Source organism: Emydura macquarii, unplaced genomic scaffold, assembly GCF_026122565.2.
Source record: "Emydura macquarii macquarii isolate MOO-44397 ecotype Brisbane River unplaced genomic scaffold, CSIRO-AGI_Emac_v2 contig_1768, whole genome shotgun sequence".
Taxonomy (NCBI): domain Eukaryota; kingdom Metazoa; phylum Chordata; order Testudines; family Chelidae; genus Emydura; species Emydura macquarii.
In genome coordinates this window covers 2151581-2171808 of record NW_027131905.1, presented here as the reverse complement: position 1 = coordinate 2171808, position 20228 = coordinate 2151581, and the positions used below count along the sequence as shown (strand labels likewise).

The window sequence follows — 20228 nt, the reverse complement described above, 5'->3', positions numbered from 1 at the left end:
CGATGTCACTTTCTCGCGGAACCCTAACAGTGTTCCTGCAGAACCCCAGGGTTCCGCGGAACACCAATTGAGAAACACTGCTGTAGACCAATATGTAAAAGAAAAAATACAAATGATGCTACATCATCTTTTAGATTGAAATTCACTGAAGTGGTCATATATAAGGCCTATGCACCAACTTAAGTCTTTAGCAGGCTACAGTTTAACTACTGTATACAGTAGTAGTTAGAACTTAAGCAGTGTAAGGGATGAATTACCTGCTTCCTTCAAAGACCTCAGAAAAGCAGATTAACTACAGTGGAGGCAGAGAAGCTGAAATATTAACTGTAGATAATAATATAATTGTAAGAATTCTGGAAGACAGTTAAAGAAGTTTCTAAATGCATAAATTCAGATATTTTTGCGTGAAAGTATGTAAGAATTAACTGACAGACTGAAGCTGAGTATTTATAGTAAATTCAGTGACTCCTCCTACAACTTTAAAAAGGCTGGTTTTCTAGTTTTAAATATTGTAAAATAAGAGCCATCTGACTAAAATGCTTAAGCTAGCTTAACAAAACCACCACGACACACACTATGAACCACTACAGAACACATTTAACCCCTCAACATCTAGTATTGATGTGCCGAATTCACTTTTGTGAAATCATCTCATGCACCATGCATTTAAAAGATTTATAATTAATATTTTTTTTTGAAGTCAGTAACTGTAGGATTACCATTACTACCTGAGGCACTCAAACCACCCTAGTTTCTAGGTATTTCTTCCCAAGAACAGTTTGTAAGTCACTTAAATGTGATGAATACAGGAAAATATGATTTTTCCTCAAAATGGTTGTCAATTTAAATTTAATTTAACATTAAAAAGAGGAAATTGAACATAGAAATTAAGTACCCATTTAAGTCTTTACAATTGTATTTGTAAAGTCTACTTGCCTCTTGATTTGGTGGGGAATTTAAAGAAGTCTAACTTTTGTCTATGATAACAGCTCTACTTGCAAATGATTTATTAGGCCAGACACAATGTTTTATTGACATAAATGGTGGCTCCAACCACCACTGCACAGTTCAAAAGGAAATATGGTAAAGAAACTACAGTAAATATTTTCTGAAAGCAATTTGCTTTCTGAGATCCATTAGGGGTATAGATACCTAAAATAGTTCCTATTCCTCTTATTGAGCATTTCACTTTACTCTGCATTGTCACTTACTTATTACTATTACAATGATATTCATCCATGAGTGTAGTTACAATTTACATCACACGTAGTTTTAAGGACTTTATTATATTGTTCTGTTAGACCGCTATAAAACTTGTATTTACTTTAAACTTTCATGCATTTAAAAAAAATCTGGTACTGAGTAAAAATAAACTAGGATCATTTCATTCCTCAACATCTTCTGAACAAATTACTTTACAAATGAGTATCTTTCAAACACCTAACAAAAACTCTTATTCAAAGAATGTCTAACAGCCAAATCTTATACTTTTAAAAGCTATTACTCAACACATAAAAAGGAATTGATTTAACACCCACCATTCTCGACTATAGCCCAATGCTCCCCTTTACTTCTGTTAAACCAAGGTGAATCCTGGCTAAAGCTCAATAAAAGGGGCTGGCTCCTGTGGTATGCTCCTTAAAACTCAATGATGTTCCATAAAGATCCAAATCTGCACATTACATGGTAGGTCAGCTGTTCTCGGTGGCATCATTTTCCTTCATTTATCCTACTTCCTACTAAAGCCACAGAGCATAGAAGTCAATATTATCTTGTGTGTGCGCCCGTTCATGCTGCATCCTTGGAATTTCCCTTATGGAGAAGGATCATCTCACAGAAGCAACAGGAAATACAGACCACCAAGCCAGCAGATCTCATAGCACGAAGATAATTGTGTGATGCAGTAGGAATGTTCAAGACTAAAAACCCATTCCTCCTCCACTGATTGTAGGCACTGACCTGCTGATGAGCAGGATAAGGGGCAACAGGCAGTCACAAATCCTCCCCTCCCCAATTCAAGTCTGCAGATTCTCATTGTAATGTTTGGTCTCATACAATTTGAGGTGTAATATAAATGCATGGTGGTGTTACACAGTTGTTCACCACCTTCATTCTACCTAAAGGATCTTTCACTTCATATACAGAGAGCATATATTACACATACTTTATTTATTAGCCTTTTCTGCACAACACTACGTTAACAGTCTGTTCTATTAACAGAATAAACATGGCAAACACAATTGGTACATTTAAAATTTCAAGGGACACTATTAAGTTACATGTCATTTAAAAAAAAAAACCGAGAAAGATTTCCTTATTTTATTATAATTTTTTTCTCAACTTAGAGTTTCCAGTCAATTTTCAGATTGTCATGCACTAGCACAAAACTTTAATGCTTAAGTGAACAGCGCAGTAAAATACTTATTTACAAAACTGTCAATGGAATCATGATGGGTTAGGCTTTGACATATCTACAATTTGAAGCTAATTATGACCTACAAATCTCCATCCCATCCCAGTAAAACTGTCTCTTTATAAAAGTACCGTATAACATATGATGCAAGACCAAAGGCTCAAAAATCAAAAGATGGAGAAAAAGATGCCTCTACAGCACTTATCTAGTATGAAAAAACAGTAACCTTTAATCTCCAATTCTGCCAACTGCAAGCCAAATCCTTTAACACAGTATTAAAATACAGGATAGTGTGGTTAGTTTGTCCTTATTAAAAGAGCAGCATCAGCCCACTTCAAATGAGTGCCAAATACGTGTCTGAAACTAACTAAAACAAGAGCTTGTAAAAGCAGATTCAATAAATGATTTAAAAACTATAAAGACATGTGGAGAAGATGGAAGTGAGGCCGACTTTCCTGAAATGAAGTGTCAGTTTGTGTCACTTCTGCATTCAGCCGTAACCTTCCCCAAACCTTGTACCCCTCCCTGTCGCCCACTGCCTATGAGAGGCTGCTGCATTTTAGGGCCCGCCCAACTGTAGGCCAGTTCAGTTACCATAGGACATAACTCCCCATCAATCTCCCGCCATCGTAGCTCCTCCTCTTTAAGCAGCAGTAGCCCCCAGCCCCAACAACCTCCCCATCCGCCTTTTCCTTCAATAGGCCCTTAAAGGACAAAAATGCTGTTGGAAGGAAAGAGGACTGAGTGTCCGACCAAGTCTGCCCCTAGCACAAGCCTTATATATTGTACGTCAGGTACTGGATATTTTAGCCTGCCCTCATTACAAGCTTTTAGACCGATCACACAGCTTTTCCTGACAGGGCAGCACCAGCCGCCGCCTATGTCTTGTAGGGTAACTCGCAAGACGAGAGGTCACGGAGTGAAACCCATCTGTACACGATGTAGGCGGGGGCCAGGCCAGCCCAGCCCAGCCATGTCACCTCCGCCTCACAGACAAGCCGAGCAGGGCCTGCTCGTCTTGATCAGGAGCTTGGGGCGCTGAATCCTCCCGAGGCAAATCCCCGGGTTTCTACCCGCTACGCCCGAGTGACAGCAGCTCGGGCCAAGGAAGTGCACGGATGGCCGCCGTCCCCTGCCAGAGGCTGGGCCCGAGGAAAGGGGGGGGGGGGAGGTAAGAGGAGAGAAGGGGAAGGAGCTGAGCCGGCGCTTGAGGCGCCTGCACAAAGCTCCCGATCCCGGGCCAGGCCGTCCTCTCCTCCTCTGAGCCCCATGCCCAGCCCCGCTTACTTGGCGCGGTGGCCCCGGCGACGCCGAAGAGGACTCACCTCCCCCAGGCAGAGTCCGCGCTCGGGCCGGGGAAGAGGGAACCCCCGGACGGGCCCCCAGCCCCGCCCCGCCCCCGAGCCCTCCCTCCTCACCGGCCTCTCGCCAGCCCCTCTCGCTCGCTCCCTCCCACCCCTCCCCCTGCGTGCTGGGGCCTCCCCGTCCCGCTCCTCCACTCCAGGCCGGCTACTGGCAGCATGGAGCCGAGGAGAGGGGCACGCACTGCCCCTGGAAGCCCGGCTCCCCCACAGCTCCCATCCCGGGCGCGCTAAGAGGAGCGAGCCGGCTCAGGCCTCGTTAGCCCCGGACCGTCAGGCTCGTCCTGCGCGGGGGCCCTACGTCCCCTTCTCGCCCGGGTCCCCTGAGGGGAAGCAGCCGCCCGGCCCGGCCCGGCCTGTAATTGCACCCCCCTCACCCGGGCCCTTTGGCGGGTAATTACCTGCCGTGGCAGCGGCGGCGCAGAGCGGGGCCCTGGGGCCTCTGGCAGCCGGAGGAGGCGGCGGACTCCGTCCCGCTGCTGCCGTCCCCGAGTGAGGCGGGCGGGACGGAGCCGGGACCTGCCCTGGGAGGCGTTACGTAAACCGGCGGCGGCGGCGGCAGAGCTCTCAGCGCCACGGGGTGGGAGGAGGGCCGGCAGCTCCGTCACCCGGCAACAGGACTCAGCGCCCCGGCGGACCGAACCGGCGACTCCGCCCCGTATCCTTCCGCCCACAGGGCGACCCAGACCCGTCCCCGACCTCTACGTCGCGTGCCGCGCAGCGCACCCGCCGGCAGGCCCGGCACCAGCCTGGGGCAAAATGGCGCGGCGGGCGGCCCGAGAGGGGCTGGCGTGCAGACAGGTGTTCTTCAATCCCTGCCCCCAGCCCCGGCCGGCTGGCTGGCTCCCTCCCTCCCTGCAGCTGGGAGCCGGTACTGGCTTTGTCTGGCTGGGGCGTTTGGGGGCCCCGCCAGCTCCGCGTTTGTCAGTGTTGTGGTGTGGTCACATTGGTGTCCTTTCTGCACGAAGCAAAGCGTCCTTGCCGCCTGAGTCTGCGGCGGTAGCAGCAGCCTTAAATCCTAGCGCAGAGCGACCCGTGTTCAGCCATCATGGTGATTCTGACGCTTAACAGCAACGACACACCCCCCCCCCCAACTCTTTATCTGCTGGGCAAAGCACCTGAGAAGAAAGTTGCTCTTCCTATGAAGTTATACACAGCTGACACTGACTGGTGTCTGACTTTAAGCCTCTGGCGTTGGGAAAGTACCACTCTTCTAGTCCCCAATTAAATAATTAGCAAAGAGGAAGGGGTGATATCTATGTAACTACATTCCCCCTTCTACCTCCATTATTGCTAGTACAACTCTCTGCATGTAGGATAGGCAGACAAATGAGGCCACTTCAGCATGTACAATATTGCACTTTGCACCCTCATATTTAAACAGCTGGGGTAAGAGGTTGGATTGTCAGAGACAGCTGGACACAAATTCTTCATTCACCAGCTGAATCTAACCACAGATTAGTTTCACTACACCACCCTCTTATAAGGCCTTGTCTACACTCAAAAAATAAGTTGACCTAACATAGGTCGACTTACAGCCATCGCAATAATTACGGCGGTGGCTGATGTCCACATGACCCTCCTTGGGTTGGTGAAGTGCGTCCTCACCAGGAGCACTTCCACCAACCTAAGAGGGGCAGTGTGGGGAGCTCAGAGCCCTGTCGCTCAGCTCTCTCAGCTCCCTGCCCAGAGCCCCACTGGCTCCCAGGTTTCTCACACACACCCCTCCCCCCGAGTCATGAAATTGACAAGGTTGCATGTCTCCAGGTGGGGAGCAGAAGAAGCTACCCTCCCTGTCAGGGCTTTTTGCCCCACTCCCAGCTGGTTTTCTTGTCAAGCCATGAAATTGACAAGAATGACATAACTACCAATGTAAGGGAATGCAGTGTCTACATTGACACTGCATCGCCTTATGTATGCCAACATAAGTCCTACACCTCTTGTTGAAGTGGTTCTATTATGTCGACATATCAAGGGAGTTACATCGATGGGAGGAGCATTTGAATGTGTACACTTCCTCAGTTTTGTCAACAAAAGCTGACTTTTGTTGACAAAACTCTCTAGTGTAGACCAACCCTTAGTGGTGCTGTCTGCTAGCTGTCCAGTGGAATGTCTGCCTGCCTGCCTATCAAAGAATGAGTTGAAAGATTCACTTGGTAAATAAAGGATCTCATCAACTTCTGCAGAATTTAGGTTTTCATTAAAACAAAACTAAGTTTTTAGCTTTTATGGTTGCAAAAAATAATAACCACCTACATCCAAACTGTGGAAGTGGATGCAGTGATGGCTGCAAACAGACAGTCTTAGTGCTTTTTTTCATAGCTTTGCCAATCTGCAGTAGAGTGAAATTAAGACTATTAAAAGGGACTAATTTCCCCACTACTCTTCAAAAGTAGTGGGCCACAGTGAAACCACCAATAATCACGTTAGTTTCATTCTATTGTGGCTTGATAATGCTAAGAGTAAGGCTGTGAATCTGTCACAGAGGTTGCAGAAGTCACGGATTCCATGTCTTCCAGAGACCTCCGTGAAATTATCCTCTTCAACTTTCATTCCTTGCCCTGGGGCAGCGGGGCTGAAGCTGTCAGCTTCTGAGGGCTGCAGGGACTTAAGAGCTCTCAGCCACCACAGACAGCCAGGGTCCCAGAGCTCTCAGTGGGTGGGCAATTCTTAGCTACTGCAGGGTCCCCCCAGCTCTGAGCCGCTGTGGGCGGCAGGGGCCTGGAAGTTCTAAGCTGCAGTCGTGGCGGGGACCCCATTGCTGTCCACTGTGGCAGGCAGCGGGGACCCCTGGATCTGAGCTGTGGTGGGCAGCGGGGGAACCCCACTGCCCGCAGCAGCTGCAGGCAGAGAGGGGACCACAGAGTAACAAGCTGTGGTGGGTGGGCAGCCCCTGCAGTTCCCAGCTGCTGCGGGTGGCAGAGGCAGTGGTGACCCCCCCACAGCTCCCAGTCACAATGGGGGCACCCCACAGCCTAGACCCACCATGGGCAGTAGGAGACCCCACAGCCTTCAGCCACAGTGGATGGCTTCCAGCCTCAGCTGGTGGACCCCACAGCTTCCAGCTGCAGGCAGGGGAATACTGTGTAGCCCTGAGCCACCAATGGGGAGCTCAGCATGCCAGTGTTAGGGGTCTGGGCTGGTGACAATTGCTGGACCCTCCCCTTCCATAGTGGAGCTAGGTTTTCATTCCCCCCTCGGGCTTCAGTAATGTCCTCAGGGCATTTTTGGGATCCCTTTTCCCATTAAGCTGTCCCATGCCTGCTTCCAGTATTGCTTATAGCGAAGGCCAATATTTTGTCATGGTTATTTTTAGTAAAAGTCAGGGACAGGTCATGGGCTCCTGTGAATTTTTGTGTATTGCTCGTGTTCTGTCTGTGACTTTTACTAAAAATAACCGTGACAACATATTAGCCTTAGCTATGAGCAATACTAGAAGCAAGCATTGGATAGATTAATGGGAAAAGAGGCACCCAAAATGGAGGCTGGGGCAAGGGTAGAGAAAGCTGTCAGGAGACTGGTGAAGTAGCAGAGAAGAGTTCACCCTCTTTCTTACTTGTTCATATATAAATGAGCTCCATAATGTGAGCAGGGCTATTTGAACCAATATGTAGTTTCTTGCCCAGTTAGCCTTGTGCAGTAGCATGCAGGAAGTTTACCAGAATGGAGCATCTACTGTGGATCCAGTGTTGTGAGGACTGTTTAGATGGATAGGAATATTACGACAGCGATCCCCACTGTGGCATTACACTGAGGTTAGACTTATAATACCAGTGCACCATCACACGTCATCCTCGAGTCAATTTGTAGCAGTTTTAGGGCCTTAAGTAAAGTTTGGATAGCCCACTAGGTAAACATCCCAGGGAATGAGAGCCTTCAAAGTTGCAAAAAGGTGTCTTCACAATTAATTATCCTTAGATGAATGACCAATCAGTCTGGGCAATGATTTTCTCCACTGGATATTTAAAGATAAGAGGGTGAATTTGAAAATAGTCAACTTTCTTCTGATTGAAAGAACATCCTATTGTCCTTGGCTGTGAACAGAAGAATTTAAACAAATGGCCCACTAGAGATAGCACACTTCTACTAGGCCTGGTCGACACTAAAATTTAGGATTGACGCAGGGCAGCTTACGTCAACCTAGTTGTGCATATGTCTACACTTAACTTGGTCTCCCACTGCTGTAAGCACCTCATTATGCCAATATAGTATCACCACCTCCCTGAGTGGCATAGAGCCAGGGTCAATGTACTTAAGTTGAAGTGCATGTGTAGACACTGTGTTACCTCTGTTGACCCTAACTGACCTCCAGCAGCTGTCTGTCCCACCGTGCCTTACACTGACTGCTCTGGTCACCATTGTGAGCTCCCGTCCCAGGGGTCAAAGAGACTGGAAGCCCATCCCCACCTCCTTTAAAACCCTGCACATTTTTTAAATTCCTTTTCCTGATGGTCTGGCTTGAGGAGCACACCTAGCCACTCTCCATTGTTGAGTGTAACTGTCCAGCTGTCTATGCTGGCTGCATGCTCCAGATGCACTCTTGCCTGGAGTAGACAGGAGATATTGGATCTTCTGGACCTGTGGAAAGAGGCTGTGCAGGCACAGCTCTGAACCAGAGGTAGAAACATCAACATCTATGAGCTGATTGTTCAGGGAATGCAGGAGAAGGGGTATGACAGGACAAGAAATGTTGCCATGTGAAAGCCAAGGAACTGTGGCAGGCATACCAGAAGACCAGGGAGGCCAACAAATCAATCTGGTGCCAAGCCGCAGACCTGCCACTTTTACAAAAAGCTGCATACCATACTTGGCAGAGACTCCACCACCAACCCACAGAGCACCGTGAATACTTCTGAGGAGCCTGAGTCACAAGGGCCTGTGAACATAGAGGAGGAGGACAGGGGACAGGCGACTGGGAGAGCCAGCTGCTCAGCTAGCCAGGATCTGTTGTGACTCCTGCATAGTCCCATCAGTCAATCACTGGCAAGCCCGATGCAGAGGAAGGAACCTCGGGTCAGTGTGTAGATACATTTTCAATTACAGGGATGGCACCCCCAATGTAGCAGGACACATCTTGTGACTTTTCATGAATTTACTTCTTGTAGAAGAGGCAGTGTTACAACCAAGAGAGGTATAATGCTATCTGCTTTTCATTCCCCTCTACAGTTAGGCGGAGGGGGGCATGTGGACCAGTTTGTTTGTGTACACAGGGATGTCTTTTGAATCCTCCTGAGAGATCTTGATGGAGCTTTCATGGAGGTACTCAGAAACCTTCAGCTGAGAATTGCAAAGGAGGGCGACCTTATTTCTTCCGCCATGGTAGGACACTTCCCCATGCCACCCAGCGATAACTTCAGCAGACATCATTGCAGTGCACAGGCTAGCAGTGTATGGGCCTGGGTGGCTTCAGGATGCCAGCAGCAGCTGTGCTTTCTGCCTTTGTGACCCTCAGGAGTGATATATCAGCTAAAATCATCAAAATAGAGTCAGTTTTCAGTATCATAGCTCTAGATTCACACAACCAAGCAATTCCCTCCTCATTTCCCCAACTCCCAGCGGGCCGTATTCACCACGGTTGGTGCTGTGCACAAGCAATCCTGAGCAGAAGTAAGAATGTAGTGCCTAAAACTTTAGGGGACCAAGTTTGACATGGTAAGTTTCACTTTCCCTAGTGAATAATAGACTGACAAGGGTATCTCTCTGTGTTTTATCTTCAGCTGCTGCCATTGTGGCCTTCAGAGTCTTCTCATCCACACAAACGGAATGTCTGAGCCAGATAAAGAAGAAAAAGAAAAGGACTTGGGATGACATGTCCTGCATTTTGCTGAGAGTCACAGTCCTGCATAGAAGGAGACAATTAATGGCCCTGCACACTTGCATGACAATGGTCCCCGTAGTGGATTTTCCCAACTCCAAATTGATTCCCAACTGACTGGTAGCAATCTGGCATGGTTTCCACAGTGTGATTGTCATTTGCTGTTCACTGTCAGTGCAGTTCTCATTTGGTATCCCCACCCTGGAGGGCTGGTGTGAGCTCAGCGCACAAATCCAGGAATGTGGCCTTGTGCATCTGAAAGTTCTGAAGCCACTGCTCATCACCCCTAACCTGCATTATGACATGATCCCACCAGTCAGTGCTTGTTTCTTGGGCCCAGAAATGGTGCTCCACTGTCCGAAGTTGCGCTGTGAATGCCACCAACAACCATGAATTGTTTCTCACTCTGTCCCACAACAATTTGTCCTCCACAGAATCATCATGTTCCCCACTCATTCGGTTCTTCTTGCTAGTCTGCAAATACTTCAGGATCAGGGCCCTGTGTTTGTAATGCCCATGACAATAGTGCAGAGTTGGGCAGGCTACATGCTTCTGTCAGAGATTGTGGACAGTGAGCAAGGCAGCACAGGTCTGTGGAATTTTGAAAAAAGGCATGAAAATGATGGGCTATAGATACCATTATGGGATGACGACACTTCCAAGCTGGAAAGTTGATCCTCCACTCCCAGTCATCCATATGCAACTTGGTTCAGGTCCATCACGCATTGCCAAGATTTCCCAAAAGTCAGTGCACTGGTCAGTGGTGAGTTGTACAGTGGGATGCTTACCATGATGCACTGCACTCTGCATCAATACAAACACTCCTAGTGAGTACGCACTGACACAAGGAGCAAGTATGCACGCTCACAAGCAATGTACTGTGATGGCTGTATGCTTACATAACTTGAGTCAGCGATAAGTTTGTAGTGTAGACATGGCCCTATGGGTAGTTTAATTATAGCAACTTCTGTTTAAATACCTTATGCGGATAAATCACTGTTTTGGGATGTGATCTAATTAGTTTAGAAATACTATGTGTTCATTGTCTCTTACAGCAGGTTACTTTGGGAACCACCCTAATTTATTTTATGAAAGCAATGGTTGCTAAGGCATGGCACTTGGTTACTAATGTTCATACTGGTTTGTACATAGGAAAAATATGCAGGGCAGGTACAGGAATGCAAATTAGGAAACTGGGTAGTGTCATGAATTAGGAAATATACCTGATTCCGTCACAATGTTCATTTTCCAAATAAATAAAACTCAAGAATGATATCCTTTCAAGGCATTAAGGAGAGCCTGGAATTTTTGTCTAGCAGCTAAGTAGGGAACATGGGGTGTGTCTACACTACAGAGACTACACTGGCACAGCTCCATAGTGTAGACAGTTTACATTGACAGAAGGGGTTTTTCTGCTGGTGTAGGACCAACCTTTCTGTTGGTTAGATGAGGGTGTCTGCTGACACAGCTATCAACATAGCTGCATCTACACTGAGGTTCTGTTGGCATAGCTATGTTGGTCAGGGTGTGGTTTATTCACATCTCTGACTGACATAGCTATGCCAACATAACTTTGCAGCATAGACCAGACGTAGGAGTCATGATACGCCCATTCTGTTCATAGCTCTGTCATAATTTGTATGTAACTCAGTTTACAAATATGCATAATGGGGATAATTATCTAGAGTAAGAATAAATAATTTGAAAGGACTTAAGATTCTTAGGCAAGAGTATTATATAAGTACACAAAGTATATTAAAGAAAATTAGTGTACATGCAGCTAAGTAAATAAAGTTTATTTTGCTGTTCCACAGAACCCTGTCTGGAAATAAAATCCTCTTCCAGAGAATCCATTGACTAAAAAGAAAAGTTTTCCTTTTTCAGTTTATCACTTATTCAGAACCTGTAAAACTATATTTCCATTGACTAATGCCAATTTAATCAAAAAGGAACACACCAGAATTAAGATAGAATTACATTTCATTGGTCAGTATTAAACATAAAAGAAAACAATGTTACCCTACGAGTGTGTTTCAAAAAAACCAGAAGACACCAAAACACTAATGGAACTATTTATTTAAATACATTTAATTAAAAAGCCCTCCAGAATTAGCAACTCAATTGTTTTTCACATAGGAATATATATAGGTATAAGGACAATCAACAGGTAGGATGCTGAAATTAGAGTTCTCTTTATTCCAACAATACAAATTATTTTCTCTCACACTTATCAAGTCCCGAATGTTCTGTTCTTATAGTCACTGAATGCAGTATGTTACCTAAATTGATCAATGATGTTTCTTTTATACAAAAAGTCATGCATCAAACATCACCTTGGAGGAACTGTACTCATCCTGAAATGGTGATTTATTTATTTTTTAGTGCTGTAGTCTTTTTAGGCCTTTTCTACATGGGAAAGTTATTTCAGTATAAACAAAAGTGTGAATTTAAAGTGATAGAATTATTCCAATATAACCCTCTGCCTGGACATTCTTATTCTGGTAAAAGAGTGGCTTGTTTCAGTTTAGACCCAAATTTTTCAAATATGCCACTTATTTTGGGTGCCTTCCTTAGGGCTGCTTTTCAGAAGTGCTGAGCCGCTGCAACACCTGTTAACTTAAACTGGAAAAAGTAGGCCTAAATTTCTAAAGTTAGATATCCAAAAATCTGTAGCAATTTTAAAAATATATTGGCCTGACATTTTCTATGACAGGCTGCCTGGGGCAGATGAGCAAGGAATGAACTCTAGGTTAGCCTCCAAGCCTTTGCACAGATGTTCAGGAGCTCAACTAAGAAAATAGGGCTTCTAATCCAGTGGTCATAGGACTGAGTTGAATGCAAAAGGGAGCGGTTTTGCCTGTTTACTTACTGAATATGTTTTTTTTACTTCTTGTTATGAAACTTAAAAAAACCTTGCTGACTATTTTCTACTGAGTCATTCCACCAATTGACAGCTCTATAGCAAGCAATAATCAATCAAAATCAACTCTTCTATTGCTTCTGTCCTCAGAAAGTATCTTAAATTCATCTCTACGTCTCTCCCTAAAAGCTAGTAAGGATTTGTCTATAAAAAAGTTGCACCAGTTTTACATAAAATCAATCTAATTAGAGTGGTGCATAGTGCTAATACAGATGTATTTAAAGTGGTTTAACCCTTGCGTAATTCAATAATTTACCAATTCCAAAAATCTAGTAGGATGCAGAGAAGCATCCCAACTCTATGGAACGGGAGCCTAGTCAAAGGAGCCCAGCAAATCAGATGTTTATATTTTGAATGTCTGCACAATCTGCTGTAAGTGGCATCTCAAGTGAATGGAGCTTGTTTTGAGGTCAGAGCCTGGGAAAAGTACTGCTGAGTGGTTCTTTGTTGTACCCACCCAATTCAACTCCTGGCAACAACCCACAAATTATTGCTAACCTGGCTCTGGCTTCACTCTGGAGAGGACTTCAGAAACAGCTAGTACATGCCCATATGCCAGACTGGCACTGCTGTGAGCCCACAGCGATCTTGTCCCACCCCTGTCAAGTCCATTGGCCAGTCAGAACTTTTTCATGTGCTTGCTGAAGGACAGCTGGTCCCCCAGCATGTGGACTGAACAGCTAGTGCCTCCCTTCTGGAAACAGGGCTGGAGCACACAAGCTTGGGACCAGTGGCTCTGATTCACTCCACTCCCCACCCAGTATGAGGTGTGAAAATCCCACAATGCAGTTGTCCCCCTCAGGCCTGGGAGGGAGGTGAAGATCCCGTAAATTTGATACTCCTACCCACAGGCCTGGAAAGGGGTGCATATCAATTGTAAGAAAGGTCTGTGTGCAGGTTTTGAATCAATTGTGAAGGGCTCTGTCATGTGGTCTTTCACTTTGGGAAGGCCTTGTGGGCAAAGTCTTGTAATATACATGGAGGGACATTGAGTCTATTACATGTATGGAGGAGAATCTGCATCAATTGTGTGTGTGGCTGTCTGTGTATATCAGTGGTGAAGATCTGCTACTGAGCAGAGCAGTTGTGCAGGGGAATCTTTATCAGTGTCTGTATGTGAGGGTCTCAATTCTTCAGGAGCAGAATGAAGTAGATATGCTTTATAGAGCAGAATTACTTTTGGGGAGCAGAGTGAAGTGATCTGTGCTGCGGGAAGTGCCAGAATGGATTAGTATTGGGTGACAAATTGGCCAGTTTCCAGCAGGGGGCAGAGCTTCAGTGATGGGCAGGGCTTTGGTGAGTACCACCACTTATTTTTTCTATTGTGACCCCTGCTGGACAGGGCCTTAAATAAAAAGTATAGTATATTCATTTAAAAAACAAACCCTTCCCCACATTTTTCTGTACAATGCTGCTGCCTGTTCTGTGGTATACTGATGTGAGAGAGGCCACTATTAAACGAAGTTCTGCATTGTATGCTCATGAATATTTAATTTTAACTATCAGCCTCTCTTCTTACTTCCTCAAAATTTTCCAGTTTACAAAAATACCTTAAAAATCCCAAGGGGGTGGATGTGGGGGAATCAAAACTTTATTTTTCCCAAAGTAGGGATTTTTACTTCAGTCTAAACTTCTGAAGATAATGATAACCAACGTTAGAATGTCCACTATTGTTCACACTTCATAAATCTTCCACATAAAATGCTTGAAAGAAGCAGTCTGCCTGTTTAGCATTTCAAAGTTATAGATAAAACATTCATGGGGGAATAAATCTAATTTCAGAAAAACCAAAACAACCCCTCCTCCCTCTAATTTTACAGAATCTATATCCAAGTCTATAAACTAAATTAGAGAATTTTTAAAAGTCTAAATAAAACGTCTTTGAAGTAATAAGGCAACTCCAGAGGAGAGTAGTTGTCATAAATTATCATTCCCTTTGTGCATGATGCATTTTATTGGCCATCATGACTTACAGCTTTGCAAGGATGTAATTATCTCCCTTTTGAAACTATCTTACTTAATTGAATAATGGTTTGCACAACTTGTTTTTCTATATTTACAGCAGAGACACTCTAAGCTTTGAGCAAAGTCTCTCTCTTGCATTAAGGACTCATGCAAAAGGTTTACCCTCCTAGAAATAACAACTAAGGGGTTGTCCATACTTCAGCAGCACAGCTATGGTGCTGCATCTGTGCTACTGGAGTTACGCAATGTAGACTCTCCCTATATCAACAAAGAATGATTTTTCCATTGATGTAGTTAATCCATCTCTCCGAGAAGCAGTAGCTAGGTCAATTGAAAGAATCTTGTGTCGACTTAGCCACATCTACATCAGGGGTTAGGTTTAGCTAACTATGGTGCTCAGGGTGTGAAATTTTTCATAGCCCTGAGCAACATAGCTAGGGCACTCTAATTTTTAAATATAGACCAGCCATACAACAGAAATACATTTCAGTTGCATTCAGAAAGGCTGTCATGCATCCATCCCTTTATACCAGATCAAGTTTTTTACGCCATATCACTCATCCCTCTCCTCTTTCTTTACAATATTATTACACAATGGGAAAGCAAGCAGAATCCATAGCACTATAATGCCACTGTGTAATTCTCATCAAGAAGTTGATCCAATAAAGCCCATGGAAAGAGTTATATTGATTTTATAGGTTCTGACTCCAGTTGGAGCTTTATTCTTTCAGTTTTTACTAGGGCATGTTTATGTACCTCATAAAATATGCAGGTACTAAGATAGTGCATAATAAACTCTCTACAATCCCTGGAGGGCTTCCTTCAGCTCCCAGCAGGGATACAGGGAGGGGAGAAGTCCTGGGTGGCTTCCCCCAGCTCCTGGTGGAGAACAGGGAGTGTGGGGAGGCAGCCCACCGGGATCGTTGGAGCTTGTGGGCAGCCAGGCTCCTGGGAGGGAGTACCAGTGCAGCTGAGAGACTGGGCTCTCAGCTCCCCACACTGCCCCTCTTAGGTCGGTGGAAGTGCTCCTGGAGAGCATGCACACCACCGACCCAAGGAGGGCAACGTGGACATCAGCCACTGCACTAATTGATGCGGTGGCTGTAAGTCGACCTAACATAGATCAATTTATCTTTGTAGTTTAGACAAGGCCTAATCTGACAATTTTAATTGAAAATGGTGTGTAGAAGGGTTTGATGTCATAATGAGGTACTAATTTAATTGTATTACATTTGTTGCTACATCAGCTATTGTCAAGCAATTAAATTAATTATATTCAAAGTTTTAAACTAGATGAAACTCATTTATGACATGTTTTTTCTTTTTACTATAGTATTTCAATTTTACCATATCTGAGTTGTCTCAGGTTTTGGCAGCTTGAATTCCCTTAATAGTCAGAAAAATGACTATTCCACAACTATAACACCAGAGAATTTTAAAGAGCATGGGCCAGAGACACAGCTGGTGTCCCTTGACTTCAACGGCTATATGCCAGTTTATACCAGCTGATGATTTGGCTACAGGTTTTAGAATACTATACCAAAACAGTCAGTATTTTTTAACAGTTTCATATGAAAATAATAGAATCCAACAACAATGTTCTGTTTTTCTTAAGTAATGGAATTTAAAATGTAATTAGTTCATTTTGATGAAAGCACTACCAGAATGTTCTTAACGTGATTCTTCTGTTGCAAACATTAGCATTCTGAAGAGAAGATCCTTTGTCTATTAATGGTTTGTGGGCCTGGCACTTTGACATTCTGTCTTGGATAATCAAAAAGGCTTCCTTATCTGTTCCTGGGGTGAAAGACTGCTAAGCAAAACTGACTCTGGATGTATGATTTATAGGCTTTACTAAACATGAGAGCTTATCTAAACTCTTATCTATAATTTTCTCTCTCAATCAACTGTGCTGTTAGTGTATAGGGGAAGGAGGAAGAATAAGCCCTGTTTACTGATAGACTTGGTAACTCAGCAGGTGGAAAGACTGCCCAAATAAACATTTTAAAACAGGCTGGTCTTACATATGTTTGAGTATCATTAAGAATAGCTGATGGACATTAATGCAGGGAGTTCTTAAAGATAATGTTTAAGTTTGTGAGAAACAGAAGCTAACCAAAATTGGTATTTGAAAAGGAGTGTGGACTCCTAACAAAGGATGTTACCATTTTGATCCAGTCTGAAAAAGAATGCAATGATAAATACTAATTGAGACCTAACACTTGAATTTCCAAAACTACAGGATCTTCAGTTTCACTAAAAGGAAGCTTTTTGGACTGCTGTGCTGGCAGGCTGAGACAGAAAAAATTAAGTAGTGAGAAGACAAAGGATGGAGGTCATATTTCAGTATTTTGTAACCAAGTTTACTTCCATTATGTAGTAGTTATCTAAGTGTATATTTGTTGTCTATATTTGCGCCTTTTCCTTTCTATTCCTGTAAAATTGTTAATAAATTAATCTTTAATTCTAACTGAATTGTATTTGGAGACTAAATTTGGGAAGTTACCATTGGAACCCGTGGAAAGAGAACAAAATATTTTGGTTTTCCAAGGGAGACATGACTCCAAGATTTCTTTCTTGAGTTGCAACAGGTAATTTAGACCCCATCATTTTATATGTATAATTGGGATTATGTTTTCCAATGTGCATTACTTTGCTTTTATCAACACTGAATTTCATCTGCCATTTTGTTGCCCAGTCACCCAGTTTTGTGAGATCCCTTTGTAATTCTTCAGTCTGCTTTGGACTTAACTATCTTGAGTAGTTTTGTATCATCTGCAAATGTTGCCGCCTCACTGTTTACCCTTTTTCCAGATCATATGTTGAACAGTACTTTTCCCAGTACAGACCCCTGCAGGACACCACTATTTACCTCATTCCATTCTGAAAACTAATCATTTATTCCTACCCTTTGTTTCCTATCTTTTAACCAGTTACTGATCCAGGAGAGGACCTTCCCTCTTATCCCATGACAGTTTACTTTGCTTACGAGCCTTGGTGATGGTCAAAGCCTTGTCAAAGGCTTTCTGAAAACCTAAGTACACTATGTTCACTGTATCACCCTTGTCCACATACTTGTTGACCCCCTCAAAGAATTCTGGTAGATTGGTGAGGCATGATTTCCCTTTACAAAAACCATGTTGACGCTTCCCCAACAAATTATATTCATCTATGTGTCTGATAATTCTGTTCTTTACTATAGTTTCAACTAATTTGCCTAGTACTGAAGTTAGGCTGACTGGCCTGTAATTGCTGGGATCGCCTCTGGAGCCTTTTTAAAAAACTGACATTACATTATCTATCCTCCAGGCATTTGGTACAGAAGCTGATTTAAATGATAGGTTACATACCACATTTAATAGTTCTGCAATTTCACATTTGAGTTCCTTCAGAACTCTTGGGTAAAGGAATAGGTAATTGTTTGGGTACATGGTCGTTTGTACCGAAGGCTAAGGTCTTTGTCCCTAACAACGCTGCATGAGGGCTGGTGAGGCTGATTGTGGGCACAAGAAGAGTCAAATAACCTTCTGCAGAAGTGTTAAAACAGTGAATTATACTGGTTTAAATTCACACCTTAAGTTATAATGACAAAGCTTTCCCTTTCAGACCAGGCCTTATGGACAGAATTCTTGACCCTCGTTGAGACAGGCTGCAAAGAAAATGTTACAATGGAATCCAGAATACCTTCATAAAGAAAGGAGCATACTGGCTCAGCAGCACTACCATGCTTTGACAGGGTCCAGCATATGCTTGTTATCCCCTTTAAACTACTTCTTAATGTCTCCCCTCTTTGGCCCATTCAAATGATCAGGCAAACTGATTCAAATACTTTTACATGCAATGACCAGAGAAATACAATGCATTTTATTGATCTGCAAATACTAATTAAGTTGCAGATGCTCAGACATAAAAGGATCTGTCACCAATCCAGTAGAGCACCACCTTTTGCCCACTCACCAGATTTCTGAGGGGGGATCGAGCTGCTGGAATTTTGGGTGTTTTAAGTCTCAGAGGTCTGAACAGAGTCCAGGCACTGCCCATCTGTGGTATGTGATGGAATTCACTCACCCAGAGCAGCGCCTCCTGCTGGTTGTGTTGGGGATTAGCTTTCTCAGCCAGCACATTCTCTCCTGGTGGTACCTCTCACGCTGCCTTCTCTGCCCGCAGACCTGTCTCAGACCAGGAGCCGCAGCAACCTTTTAATGACTTGGCCCTTCGGCCATGCCACCATCCATGTTTTTCCCCTTCCGGGGGCAGGGGTGGAAGTATCTCCCAGTTCTATAGTCTTGCCACTTCCCCAGTGGCAAGTGAGGGAGACCCGGGCCTGCCCGCTACTCCAGGAACCAGCCCAGGGACCCTATAGATAGCAGCCTCCTGCTGCCTCTCCTTAACTTCTCCGTTAATGTGGCTTCCATTCCCTGGGCCACTTGTCTGCAGCCCCAACACCTTCTTCATTCTCTTTTCAGGGCTTCCAACCAACCAGTCCCAGCAGCCAGCTAGGAGCTCCCTCTTGCTCCCTTGGTCTCTGCCAGCAACAGTTCTGTTCAAGGTACTAGCTTCCCACAGCCTGTTAGGAACACAGTCTTCTCTCCTTGAGGTCCCTGCAGCAAATGACTGGCTCTGCCCCTGCAGCTTCTTTTATGTAAGCCTTCTTGGCCCTAATTGGCTGCTCCTTGCAGCCTTTCCCTGATTGGCTGTGGCCCATCCAACCTCTTTAGGCTGCTTGGAGGACTCACCTCCCCTGCTCCACTCTGATGGGTAGAGGAGGGTTAATTCCTTCCACACCTGTGCATTCACGATCCAGCAATTTCCATAGAACAACTTCATAATATCAACCACAATTCATAAGTCATATGTAGATTCCCCAAATCATCACAGGCTCAATCCCATGATATACCCCACTCCTGTTGAAGGCCATGGGAGTAAGATTCACAGATTTCATGTAAGCAAGCTTGTACCAGTGAAGAGGAAGGTCTGGTACATATAAATTTTGTACCAATTTAACTATGTCAGTACAGGATGTGAATTTTTACTGAAGTAGTTATATCGCTACAGCCCTAGCATGGATTCAGTTATATCAGTATAAAGGTACCTTATACTGGTGTAGCTTATTTCCCTTCTCGTACACGATAAACTTTACTGGTATATGATGCCTCTATCCTGGTACAACTGCATTCATTCTAAGGGGTTTGTTCCACTTCTAACTATACTGATACAATTAGGGCATTACAACTTTCTAGTTCAGACAAGGCCTAAACCACAGAATTAAAAGCAGATTAAACAATTATCTTTACTTTCGAAAGGTTTAAATCATGAAATTATGTCTGGAGAATTTCTGAGCTTGCCCACAAAATGTGCATCACTAGTACAACTAGTTACATTAAAATGGTTGTGCACATTTTGTGGTAAAGCTCAGAGATTCTATATTTTAATATACATAGTTACATTAACAAGCAGGCATTTTCTGTATTTTGACAGCTACTTCTTCTAATCTAAGCCCTTGAGTCATTTAAGTGGCTATAGAGCATTGTTGCAGGCATGCCTATATAATTTACAAAATTATAGTATATATCATATCTTAGTTGTGGATTGCAGGCAATTAAATGTTGTCCATCCAGAACAGAAGTTTTGTATGCAATCAGTTCATAAGATACAAGTCTCAATCATGCAAATGTTTACACATAGCCATGGGGGTGTGTGAATCCCTTGTTTGGGGAGGCTAGCCCATGGCCCTATCTCTTCTACCCAAGGGCA

At 44.2% G+C, this 20228-nt stretch overlaps 1 protein-coding gene across 1 annotated transcript in view; it reads right to left on the bottom strand.

Moving 5' to 3' along the window:
- The window catches only part of KIAA0232 (KIAA0232 ortholog), a 130882-nt gene extending 126605 nt beyond the window's left edge, over positions 1 to 4277 (bottom strand). Inside the window, exon 1 of the mRNA XM_067556425.1 lies at positions 4176 to 4277. The gene's annotated coding sequence lies outside the window, so the exon portion shown is untranslated. The remainder of the gene's footprint in view (positions 1 to 4175) is intronic.
- Between the last annotated feature and the right edge of the window lie 15951 nt (positions 4278 to 20228).